The sequence below is a fragment of the Mixophyes fleayi genome, chromosome 12, assembly GCF_038048845.1.
Source record: "Mixophyes fleayi isolate aMixFle1 chromosome 12, aMixFle1.hap1, whole genome shotgun sequence".
Classification (NCBI taxonomy): domain Eukaryota; kingdom Metazoa; phylum Chordata; class Amphibia; order Anura; family Limnodynastidae; genus Mixophyes; species Mixophyes fleayi.
In genome coordinates, this window is record NC_134413.1 from 56,476,957 (window position 1) to 56,489,243 (window position 12,287).

Here is a 12,287-nt window from a genome sequence, read left to right on the forward strand (position 1 = left end):
TGCAGTACTCTCTCCATTCTGTTTAGGAAATCTGCCAAGTACAACACTATTATGTGGCATATTATCTGATAGTCCATTTTTATGTCTTTATCTTTTCAAATAAGTGTTTGATTTCGTTTTTCCCATCAGCACCAACCATGTCAGAAGTGATCAATTTTTTTTTTTTACTTCCGTTACACATGAGGATCTGAGCTGTGACGTCACCGTTTAAAACTCGTTTTCCAAATGCCAAGGTCGCCAGAAAATGTGTTTGTTAAAACTTTAGCAGCTAAAGCATGCTTTATAATAATCAGAAATAAAACATTGATGTTACTGCTTAGAAAATGGGTCCTTCCGTGACCAAAGTGGATAGATTAGTGTTGTTCTGTTGGCTTTGCTACTGACCACTGATTTGAAATGGTTTAAACATATTCTTTGAACCATTACTAATTGACTACATTCTCCTGCAGAGTGAAAATGCCAGCATTGTAGTGAAATTATCAACTTAACTGTAGATTTTCAAAACACGTTGTATTCTATTATAATTCTCCTGATTGGGCATATTCGGTATGAAATTAGTCTACTTTGTGTGCCAAACATATCCACTGGATGCAAGTGTATAACACAGTGGTGGGCAACAGGAGGTCAGGAACTGCATATGGCCATGAAAATGTCACTTGCTGCCCTCTTGAACAGTGGTATTTTTTTTTTTTTTTTTTTACTACTGAGCCTCTGTCTGATGTCTTGAATGTCATAAGGAGCATGGTTCATTGCCACACACAGTCTATGTAGTAGTTGAGACCATGTTGGGTTGATGTGTTCTTGCCAGCTTGATGTCGGCCACAGGTTAACCATCTTTTTGGGCTGTGTTGTGAACACTTCATTGTCTTAAGTCACAATGTGTGCAATGCTTTCATGTAAAGGATACATCCCTTATGTTTTTTTTGGGGTTTTTTTTAAACTACAAAATTTTTGTCTCATTATTGCCTCTTAAAATGTATTTGTTTGCACAACTGAAAAAAAACAAATATGAAAACATCTGCTTACCTTTGGGTGTTAATTGGCTAAAATTCTCTAGAATAAAATCGGCTGGTATGACACTAGATCATGAAGCAACCAAAGTAACATTCACAAACGGTGCCAAAACACACACCACAAGCTTAAACATTCTAATAATGCAAAACCTTTTTCATATGCTGCAAAGCATAAGATATAATCTGTGCAACTGCTTTGTTCACTTGGCACATAGTCATGTAAATGTTTTTGTTTTTTTAATCCGCCTGTTATCTATGCGTAGAAAATGAATTTTACCTTATTAGTTACATATGTAATATAGCCAACATCAAACATGAAAATTTAATGTCCCTGTTGTATAGTAATCACATGTTATGCTTTATTTTTATTAATTGTTTAGTAAACCATTTTGATTTAATAATGGGAAAAGTGCAATATTGGCGTATGTAATGTATATTTTACTACTTGTGGACAAAATGATGTTACAAGTTGTCTGAGAACAACAAAATCACCAATGTCTTCCATTTTGAGATGTGTATAGTTCCATAAAAGCATTAGTGCTATGTAGTGCCACTTTAGGGCCAATGCATGATATATCTTTTACTGTGTAAGAGTGACTAAGAAGTTAATCTGTATAGACTAAAATGATTCCTTCACATGAGTGCAGTAATCTTTCTAACTTTACACTGTGGTCAGTCAAAATTTCCATCCAGCTAAATAGGTATATTAAATCTGGAGGTATAATTTGTCTTTAAATTAATTCTAAAAGTCCCTGTCTGTAATATGGTCTTACATCCAGTAACTAAATGAGTAGTGGTTTCCAGCCACTGTTTTGGGACATTATTTATTCTTTTATGACATCATATGGATGTTTTACAGGAATTTAGGAGTGATGTATAAAGTCTTGTAGGAAGTGTTAATCGTTGATTAAAAGCTCCCTCCTGTTTACTACTAAATGCATGTACATATTAGTAAATATTTGCATGAAATATACTATGTCAAATGCAAGAAGTTGCCCAGTAAAATGGAGGCGCTACATAAAATGTAAACTTTTTATTACCAATGTTACAATTTTTGTTTGGCATGCGCATCTAGTATACTGATTATATTTGTACCTCAATCTTTGCATGGAAGCACCAACTTTTCAGGCTGCAAATCACCTTGTATGATTAGGCCTGCATTTATAATAAATACGTAACATTTCATTAACAAAAAAGTGTACAATGCTTGACCATGAAATCAAATAACAGTTGCTGCTGCTTTCTAAAATTCCCATAAAACTTATATCAAGTGACCAGATGGCCAAGGTGTACTGCAGTGTGTGAAGGAACCTGCATCCCTTTGTAAGGAACCCATTCATAAACAAGGTTTAATTTTGCAGGTTTAAGTGCAAGTGTATATAGTAAAATAGCCTGTATATATATTAGACGTTGGAGTGCTTAGCAGACTGTGAGGCAGGCTTGGACAACACAGAGCTATGAAGCAGCTTTTGAACTTGCACCTGCAAGTCTGCTGGCTGGCAAGGATTCTATTGATTTGTAATTGGGTCGGATTGTAAAATCTGTCTAGCTGTATCCTCCAGGTATTTGTCATTATAATCTACTCCAATGGAGGAAGCAATAAGAGCTGAGCTTTGCTTTCAGTAGCATACATTATAAGATCAAAATAAAATACCTCACACTGGAATGCAAAATAGCACAGTGCCACTGTTGATGCAGACAAAGCCATACAATGCGTTAGTTGTTTTGTAGCAATAACTGTTTTGCATGATACAGTATACATCTGTGTACGGTACCTACAGTATCTGACAATTGTATAGGTTTTTTTTTATTGTGGCAGAAAAATAATCTGCTCTTGAGAGCACTTTCATGTGAGCTCTTAACAGATTTTTTTTTTTTTTTTTGCATCCTAAATAAAATTACCTTCCTCTGCATAAGATAATAAAATTGGTTAATTATAGAAGCAGTGCTTTCTTGTTTTTTAGCCTCCCAGACATGCACAGAATTATTTTTTATGTAACACTTACTGATATACCTTATGTACGAGTCTCGTTGAATGCTCTTCCCATTAGGATATGCAGATTAGTCATGATCACAAGTTTGAAATTAGAATTTAAATATACTGTGGTGGTTTTGTATTTTATTTTTGGGTTTTTTAAGTACTTGTGACTAACAGGTTAGTATAGCTGCATAAAGAATTATAGTAAATGGTATTGAGGAGCTACTGTCATCAGTAGTGCTCAAGAAAACTGCTTATATAGTGCCTATATCAGCCACTGTAATCCTGCTGTTCATTGCAGGCAAGGAGAATGCTGGGTTCCAGTCACTCTAGTGCCAATACGCTCACTCTATGAATGCCGGATCATATTTGTGATCGTGACAAGAACATGGCATTACAACTGCTTACAATGTGCAGGCACAACGAGCAGATCCATGGTAGGTTCCTGTGTCTCATATATGCCAGTATGACACTACCTCTTGTGCCAACAAATGCAGCACAGCAACCCATAGGCAATTAACGTGCTAGAACCACATAATTGTTTTAGAAAACGTTATCCTATGCACACGTTCTCACACAATCAAGGAAGTTTGAAACCACCATAGATTTTGTCATAATTGGAAATAATTGTTTTAAGAAAAAATATCTATACACTTTTATTTCCACTGTGGTGATTTCCACAGTGTCTGTATGACTTTGAAATACATTAATTAGTACTTCATGACCTTGATTTTTTATTTATTTTTTTTACACCTTGTAATTATTTTAGTAAATATATTTGCCTATTGTGCGGTTTTCAGGCTATAGCTTTAATAAGAAACTATTTCCTCAGGGCAGCATGCAAACCAGTGACTGCTTGGGACTCTCCTTTATCATTTAAATGTGTTATGTGATACTTTTCATGACACTGGGCTGCTGAAATAGATGGACATATAAGTATAATAAATATCACTAGTGTCTTAAAATGGCAAGTGGTACACATTTATTAAGGGTGGAGGAGACCTTTTAAGCCTGTAGACACCACAGTGTTGCAGACAAGGCTCCATGTAAGCGGTCCTACTTGTAACTGAATATGGATTTGCATTATTTAATGTTGTATCCTGTTTCTTGAAATATCCACCCTTTTGCATGACTTCCCGGGTTCAGTTTTGCATGCCTGCAAATGGTTTGGTCATTTTTGCTTGCCAAATTTAGCATTTCAATAAACTATAAATCTACCATATATTTTAGTCAGATAATGATTTGTTTTTAATTATGTTAATTGTATAGTATTTACTTATGATAAAGCTGTACTTTGCATTTGTAGTTTTAGCTAATGAAGAAAACATTTTTATAATTTGGTTATTGCAGGACACTTTTTAACCTACGAGAAGCTTGTGGTAAACTGAATATTTAACTGTTCAAATTGCAGTCTCACTGTAGTCTAAACACTAGCAAAACCTAGACAACATTAATATCCTAAATCAGTAAATTATAAATTTCATCTGTCGCAAAATATTTGTTTACATGGGAGTGATTGTCCAGAGTGCTTGGAACTTGAGTTTTATTTGCTGCAATTTAAAGCTCCATGCCTAATACCTACTAAACCATCCGTCGTCTTCCCACACCCACCTCACATTCCCATTCCCTTTCCCTTCTTGTTAAATGGTTTATTTAGTTTCTAAAAAAAAGACTGATCATGGTTTTTGTGTCCATGCCACAGACCACCTATATAACTTTAAAAAAAGAAAAAATCTGGGTAGCACGTTTATGAATAAGAAGCCCCATGCCTGTATGTAAAAACGATTGCAATATGTTTCCTCTAATAATGGGAGTGTTTTTTTTTTCTTTTATTGTCCATATGTAACTGAAGTTCAGACAGGGTCTAACAAGACACAATTTATTTTTGAGTAGGGCCTTCAGCACAACGTGCACCATCAATTTGTTGTTTTTAAAACAAAGAGATTTATTTTAATAAATATACACTTACTGTGTTACCTATAACTTATATTCCCAAGACTTGGATATCTAGCTTGTTTAAAATAAACATTACATAGCAATGTCTAGGAAAGTTGAGATTGATGGCCAAGAAAGTTTGGAAGGGAGTGTGGGGGGATTGGTTAGAGCTGTAAACAGCTTTTGTAAGCTTCAGATCTGAGCTATTCCATCGAACCCACTCTATGAAGTGTTTCCAGCTCACCCTTACAAGAAACGACATTCAACATGTAAATACAATGTAGGTACAACACCTTTTTTAAGCTTATATTGAATGTGGTTTTGTGTGTAAGTTGATGGTACTTTGCCTCTGACACTCAGTCCTGCTGATGATGCCTATGAATTTACGTCTCGTGGCACATCATGCCAAATAGTTGTATAATTTGCTTTATGAAAGTTTGTTGAACTACTTGATGGACTAATTATGATGATTTAGGTCTATATAAAGTTGATTTACTAGAGCAGTTGTTTACAAGTAGTTTAATTTTTTTCTAGGTATTTTTGATTAATTTTCCATCTCTGTACTTCCATTTAATATATCTTTACTCTGTTAGAAAAGTGACTTGTCACACAGGGGTCAACTCTGAAGTCTTAACAGAAAAGTGTTATACTTGACTACCCCATGCCCCACCTACCTCATAACTAAGTACTTGACCAAAGATCTATTTTAGGACACCTGTGCAATTAAAAACAACCAACATGTGTGAGTAATTCAGAAAGATTGATCACTATTGAAGTGCTTTTTCTATATAACCAACCATGTGAAGTCTGTTTTCAGGGCTACAGTGACTATTTTATGCATATCTTTCCATTATTTACAGAGCAATGTTTGCCTCGTCCACCTTGAATTTTTTCTTTCCATTGTGGCACTGCCAAAAAATTAAATACAGGTTACCTTAGCATAATGTATAGAACTGGCTGCCTTTCCCAAATCCCATTGACTTATCACATAGAAATGTGCTCACATCTCATAAAAATAAGTGAGGGACTGTAGCATTGGGCTTATCAAGTTGCTTATTTAAGGGAATTTGTGGCACCTTATACTATGGTTTTTCCTCTTTGATCCAGAGGGACAATGTAACTAAAGATGCAGAGAGTTACCCTTTAAAGGTGCTCAGGCCTTTTCTACACTACACCAACATTCTGAAATGCTGTATGCTGCACAGATTGAAAATGTCACGCGTTCATGTAATCTTGAATACTATGGAAGAAAATATGGAATTAAATGACCAAATTACTATGTTATTTAGGCATTTCTAAACTATTGGTTGTATATAATTTTCTCCAAAAGGAAAGGAATTCTGGGTGTTAAAGCAACGTACCTGCATTGATGCCAAGCTAGGTTGAAATTCTCTGTAAATCTGCTAATTATTCTAATGAAGTGGCCTAAACTATTGGATGAATGCCTTATTTTGGTGGGGCGCCTTATTGTGTCTGATATCCAACTAATGTGCAAATATGCTTCTGCTTTGCAGGCATTGCTGCTTTCAGGCACTATCGAACTGTATGTTTAAACATTTACACCAGTATAATAGAGTTTACAGTTTCATTAATGTTACTTTGATCTGTGCCATATGACTGGAGTAATTATGAATGCGACGGAGCTCGGTTGTGCGGAGTCAGAATCTGGAGTATTCACTGCTACTAGAGTTTCATGCATGTTGAGCGCAAAAGAATAAACTAACATATAGGACATCAATATACAAAGCCTGGTGATCCGAAAACAATATTTTGATTCAAAAAGGCAAATGTGTAAAGTTATACATCTTTGAATAGCCAGGACAGTGACAAGTCGCCGTCTTTAGGGTTGGTTTGACACCAGTACATAGTGACATTTTAGTACTGCTCTACCTTCTCCAGTGTAATCTTGCAGAAGATTCCGCCCATCCGTACATTGATTGAACTACTATGCAATCTGTGTACAAGAAGGTGGGACATCAAATCTTTGTTTACCCCGCACAGCAGCTGGGAGTGCCAAGATCTGTCAAACCTTTTCAGTAATGAGGTGGGCAGGAGGCCTACTCTGCCAATATGTACTGCCCAACACCGTTTTCTCTAATTCACTTTTTGAATTAATCTGCCCATCCTCAAAGCTGGGGTTTTATCTTTGATGAATCTGGAACTAGATATGTATGAGATTGCTGTTACTTACCTGGTGCATGACCATGTCCGCTGCTTCATTGCGTCTCTACTTCTCAGTATTTCATTACCTTTTTATTGTTTTAACCATTCAGTTTGAATTTATGCAAAAGTAGACCACATGCAGCTCGGTTTCAGCTATCTGGTCAAAGCATTTTCCCTGTACGATGCAGACATACGGAGAGTTTAGTAGTCTATTAAGCTTGTCAGATGATACTATCCCATCTTCCATTATATGACTTTCCCATTGAACAGCTAGGAAATTTGTATCATTTTATGATGTGTGTTTAAAGTTCTGACAAGATACAACATTTTCACTTTAACATTTTGTTATGTGTTGTGCAGGAAATCAGTGTCCTTCTTTTTTTTTTTTTTTTTTTTTTTCCCCCCCCCTCCTACTTCTCCCCTCTAAACCAGTATCTGATAATAAACTACTTTTATCTGCTGTAAAATGGGGCATGGGAATTTTTAGTACTAAGGTGCCTTTTTAAATTTACTGTTAAGAACTAAAAGTAACTTAATATACTGGTATTTGGTATATTAACTTTGATCTGCTAAATGCTTAAGAATAATCTAGGTTTGTGATGTGAAGGGAAGCTGTTATAGGGCGAGTAATGTCCTCCATGCTTATAGACTGGTTAGTATGCAGTATCTGTCATAGGAGAATCTTGCACTTCCACCCATTTACAGGGTTATGAAATTACAAATCTAATTTTGTTTAGGGAAGAATTTTCACAGTTTTGATTAACAATAAAAAAAAAAAACCCTCCCAAAAAATAACATAAAACGGTAATAAAATGGGCTCCCCTGCTTCTCACACGTCTCTCTTCCTCTGTTATCCTGTCACAAGTGGCTGTTGGCATTTACCTATTTTGGCAGGGGTCAAGCGTAGTGTAAACTAGTGAATTCCAATTTTCTGCATAGGTTGTGGGTTGTTTTTTTTTAGTTTTGTTTTGAACTCTTGTCACAGTACATGTTTCCAGAACCACTAGTGATATAAGTTGCACATGTGGATGTTTAAAAACTAGAAAATTGCTAATTAATATACTTGCTGTCTTGATAGAAAATCTGGACTTCAACTGTTGGATGTCCCTGAAGAATAAGATATTAAACTCTGTTCTGGAAGATGTCTAAATCCTTTAAATTGTAAAAACCCAAAAAATGTTAAGGTCTGAAAAAAATGACTCCAGTACAGTAATAGGACAACCCAATACACTTCAGGGGCAGCATGGGTAGCCCTCTGCCTTTCAAAAGGGCTGCAACCTTAATTTCAATAATAAGTAAATATGTGTTGGCTAGATATATATATATATACATTTGATCCAGAACAGTAACACCTATTTGTAATATGTGAGCAGGCTCTTTAAACAAGTGTTACAAGCTATAACAAACAAAATTGACCATAAAGCAAGAATGAGCAGGGGAGAGGGGGTCGACGGTAAATCCTTGCAGGGGCCCATCTGTTAAGGAAAGTTTGTTTCATTGTGTGTGTATAAGTGTATATGTGTGTGTGTATGTGTATATATATATATATATATATATATATATATATATATATATATATATATATATATATATATATATATATATATATATATATATTTATATATTATGTGTGTGTGTATGTATATATTATACACATATCTGTGATGAATTTTACAGGCCGAAGCATTGAAGGGAGTACACACGTCTAAATACCAGAGTGAATATGTATCCTTTTGCAACATATCTTTAATTTTACTTTTCATTTCGTGGTGATTGTCATTTAACTCTTCTGAAAGAGTTCACGTTGTTCTCACTTGAAGACCCAAGTGTAAGGCGACATCTGTACTGCTTATCTCGCCCGAAAACGTTCAGGGGGTCCCTTAACTTAAAATACTAGCACAACAGTTTGAGAGTCTAGCGAATAATTAAAAAAATCCCTGAGTGAGCCTATTCTGAACTGCAGTAGTCCTAGATAAAGAACCTTCATGGTTATAGTACTCTGGTATGAGAGGGGCTCAGACCAGCATTTTTTCATTTGGATTATCTTTTTTTTTTTTTTTTTTTTGTCCTATATTAAAAAGGGTTTATTACTATACTCTTGCAGTCTCGTTGGCATGTTTTGTATGCAGAAGTTGTTTTTTCTGAAATACGTAACTTAGTCTATTTAACACAATTACATAACTTTGTTTAAGATTTAGCGATGTCTTTGACTTGATAATGTTGTGTAGCTGAGAAATATGAGGTCAAAGTTGCCAATGCGGATAAGACTATGTTCTATGGGGCATATTCAATTGTCGGCGGGATCGCCGAAAATCCCGCCGAGGAAAAACTAATACATGTAGTACGGTAATTTGTAGCTGGATTTCAGCTCAAAGAGCTGCGAGCCAGCGAGTAAATTACCGTATTACATGTTTTTCCGTGCACGATTACCGTAATATCGGTAATCGTGCGCGGACCGCAGGAGTTTCGACAATCCACGGACAATTGAATATGCCCCTATATGTCTGTGTTGTGTGTGACTTGTGTGTTTTACTGCGGGCATATCTCATGAATACAAGATTGGAAAAGGCAGATTAACATTTATCCCTATGGCAATCTCTTTACCCTTTTACATTGTAGAATGCATTAAATTTCACCATGTTATGAACCCTGCATGTGGGCATTTGCGTATATGAGCAAGTCCTTAAACCTAAAACGTTTCTGCAGAAACTTAAAGGGCAGATTCAATTCCCCACATTGTTCTTAAGAACATTGTGGGCCATGCACTTTTTCATTACTACAGTAATTTCAATGCTGATTTTTGCCCACAGCTCTTTGAGCCACAAGAAAAAAATCTTGGGGGAATTTGCACGGGAATTTGAATCTGCCCATAAGTGGCTCTTTAATTATTTAAATTTGTGAAAAAGTCAATGGCATTTAGACAAGAGTTTACTCTTCGTTCCAGACAAAATTGTGGAATGGAGGTCCATTGACTTTTTATGCCATTCTGCATACAGTCTGCAGTGATGTATGTAGCTTGTTATCATGAAAAAATATGCATATTTTTATGGTAACATCCAAGCTATGTATCTGCTGCTGTGCATGTGAACAAGTTGGGAAGCATGACATAGAGATCAATGTATGTCTATACTATACTATTTGCCCAGAATTGTTCTCATCGTGTTCCCTGGTATAATCTGTGTTCATGTGATTTGTAGGAGCACTTACCCTTTTATTTGTAGGATAATTGTTTTATGTTCTCCTTGCTGTGCAATATTCTTTGAGTGCATAAAAACACAGCTGCAGATTTGGCCATTAAAGTGTCGAGAAGGGAAATTAAATGTTGCTCAGGAAGCAAAATGATTATTATTTTTTGTAAGTATGCACGTGTGTGTGTGTGTATGTATAAATATAATATATTATTTCAACTGGTAGCAATAATGTATGTAAATAGGGCATCTCAATATCCAGTCCTGTGCTGCACATAACATTTATCACACTGCATTGTGACACAACTGTAGAATAATATATTACAAAACTGTGTAAAATTAATAGAAATAGTTAAATGTCTAATTCCTCAATAACCGTTACCTATAAATATTACTGATGTATACCATAAAGTGGTTGCTGTATAATGGGAAGACACATAATTTTGCATGATTTTGTAAGGGTGGTCAGACCTTTTCTTTTATACTGGACAATTTGAACACATGTTGCAGTTCTCTACTCCAGTTAGTGCAACTCTATATGTTAAAATAATAGCTGCGGTTTAGAGTTGATACTTCAGCAATTTAAACTTGAACTTGTATAATACTCCATATACATGCTGCATGTCTCAAAGTATTTTCATATCTGTTGTAAATATTACACCTGCTGTTATATTGAAGCATTAATATATGGATATTAAGATGTCAAGACATTTGGGTTATGTTTGTTTAAAAACAAAAACAAAAAAAAAAAACCCCAAAAAAACTGAGTCAGGCTAACCCTTGTGAACATAATACATAACGTCTTCGTATATGAAATAGCAGCAAATAATGTTTCAAACACCTAACTCAAGCCTCTTGGCCACAAGATATACAGTAGAATAAAACATCATGCAGACATAAGACTTATCTGTCTGAGCTTCCAACGTGCTTTTTTGTTGCCCCAGCTTCCAGAATGAAGTTTGACATTTTAAGGAGTATTCAGGACACCACCATAAAGTCATAACTGCACTTTTAAAAATACTTGGACAGCATATGGCTCTTCCATAAGAACTATAGGCCTGTAACACGTCTTCAACTAACTCCAGAGTAGACATGCAGCAGGTATATTTTTCATATTTTTATTGCTGGCCTGGCAACTAGGTTATAAGTAAAATGAACACATTGCAGATATCCACAGTATGTATTCAATCTCTTACTAGAACACTTCTTACCAAAAGTATTTTTGCACTACATTTTCTGAGCAATAGTGGACATTCTGTATATGCCTTGCATGTGTAAATGTAAAGCTTTGCCTGCTTACAAAATATGCTCATTTAAAGGAAATGCAACACAAATAGAGCAAGTATATTATAACCTCACTAAGCAGAGTTTCTGTACATATGGATGATTTAAAAGTGGAACTTACACTTTTTTTTGTTTACACCAACAGCTGCAGTCTATCGCCATGTAGTGATTGCAAATGTTATACCACAATAACAATTTAATTAAATGTAACCTAGTTTTTATTTTAAACTGCATTATTTCTTTGTTATATGGCGCCCAATAGCAATCTACAAATAAGTTTTTTAATAAGCAGCAACACCTGTATTTATCATGTAAGGAGTAGGCCTTGCTTGTATATTTAAAAATAAGCAAATGTTATGAGGGATGACATATTGGGGAGGAGATGTTGATTGCAGACTGCATGGTTTGTAATGTGTAAATGCTCAACTAATTACAAATATTTCAAGTTCTATTAGAGTATAGTAATTTTTAAATAAATTTGTAAATGTTCTAGGACCTAAAAGTAGTTAGATTTTTTTGCTGTTTTTTCCCCTTCAATTACTGCCTTTTTGTATGTTCCAAAAAAAAGAAACTTGCTTAATAACTATGCATATTTGGTGAGCTAGGATAAGTTAATAGGCTTTAAAGTTTGAAGTACTCTACTGTAATGATTGTAAATTTCTATGTTATACCTGGTTGTGAAAGTTCTACCTTTTTGTGTATCTTTTTAAAGCAATAAACAGACTA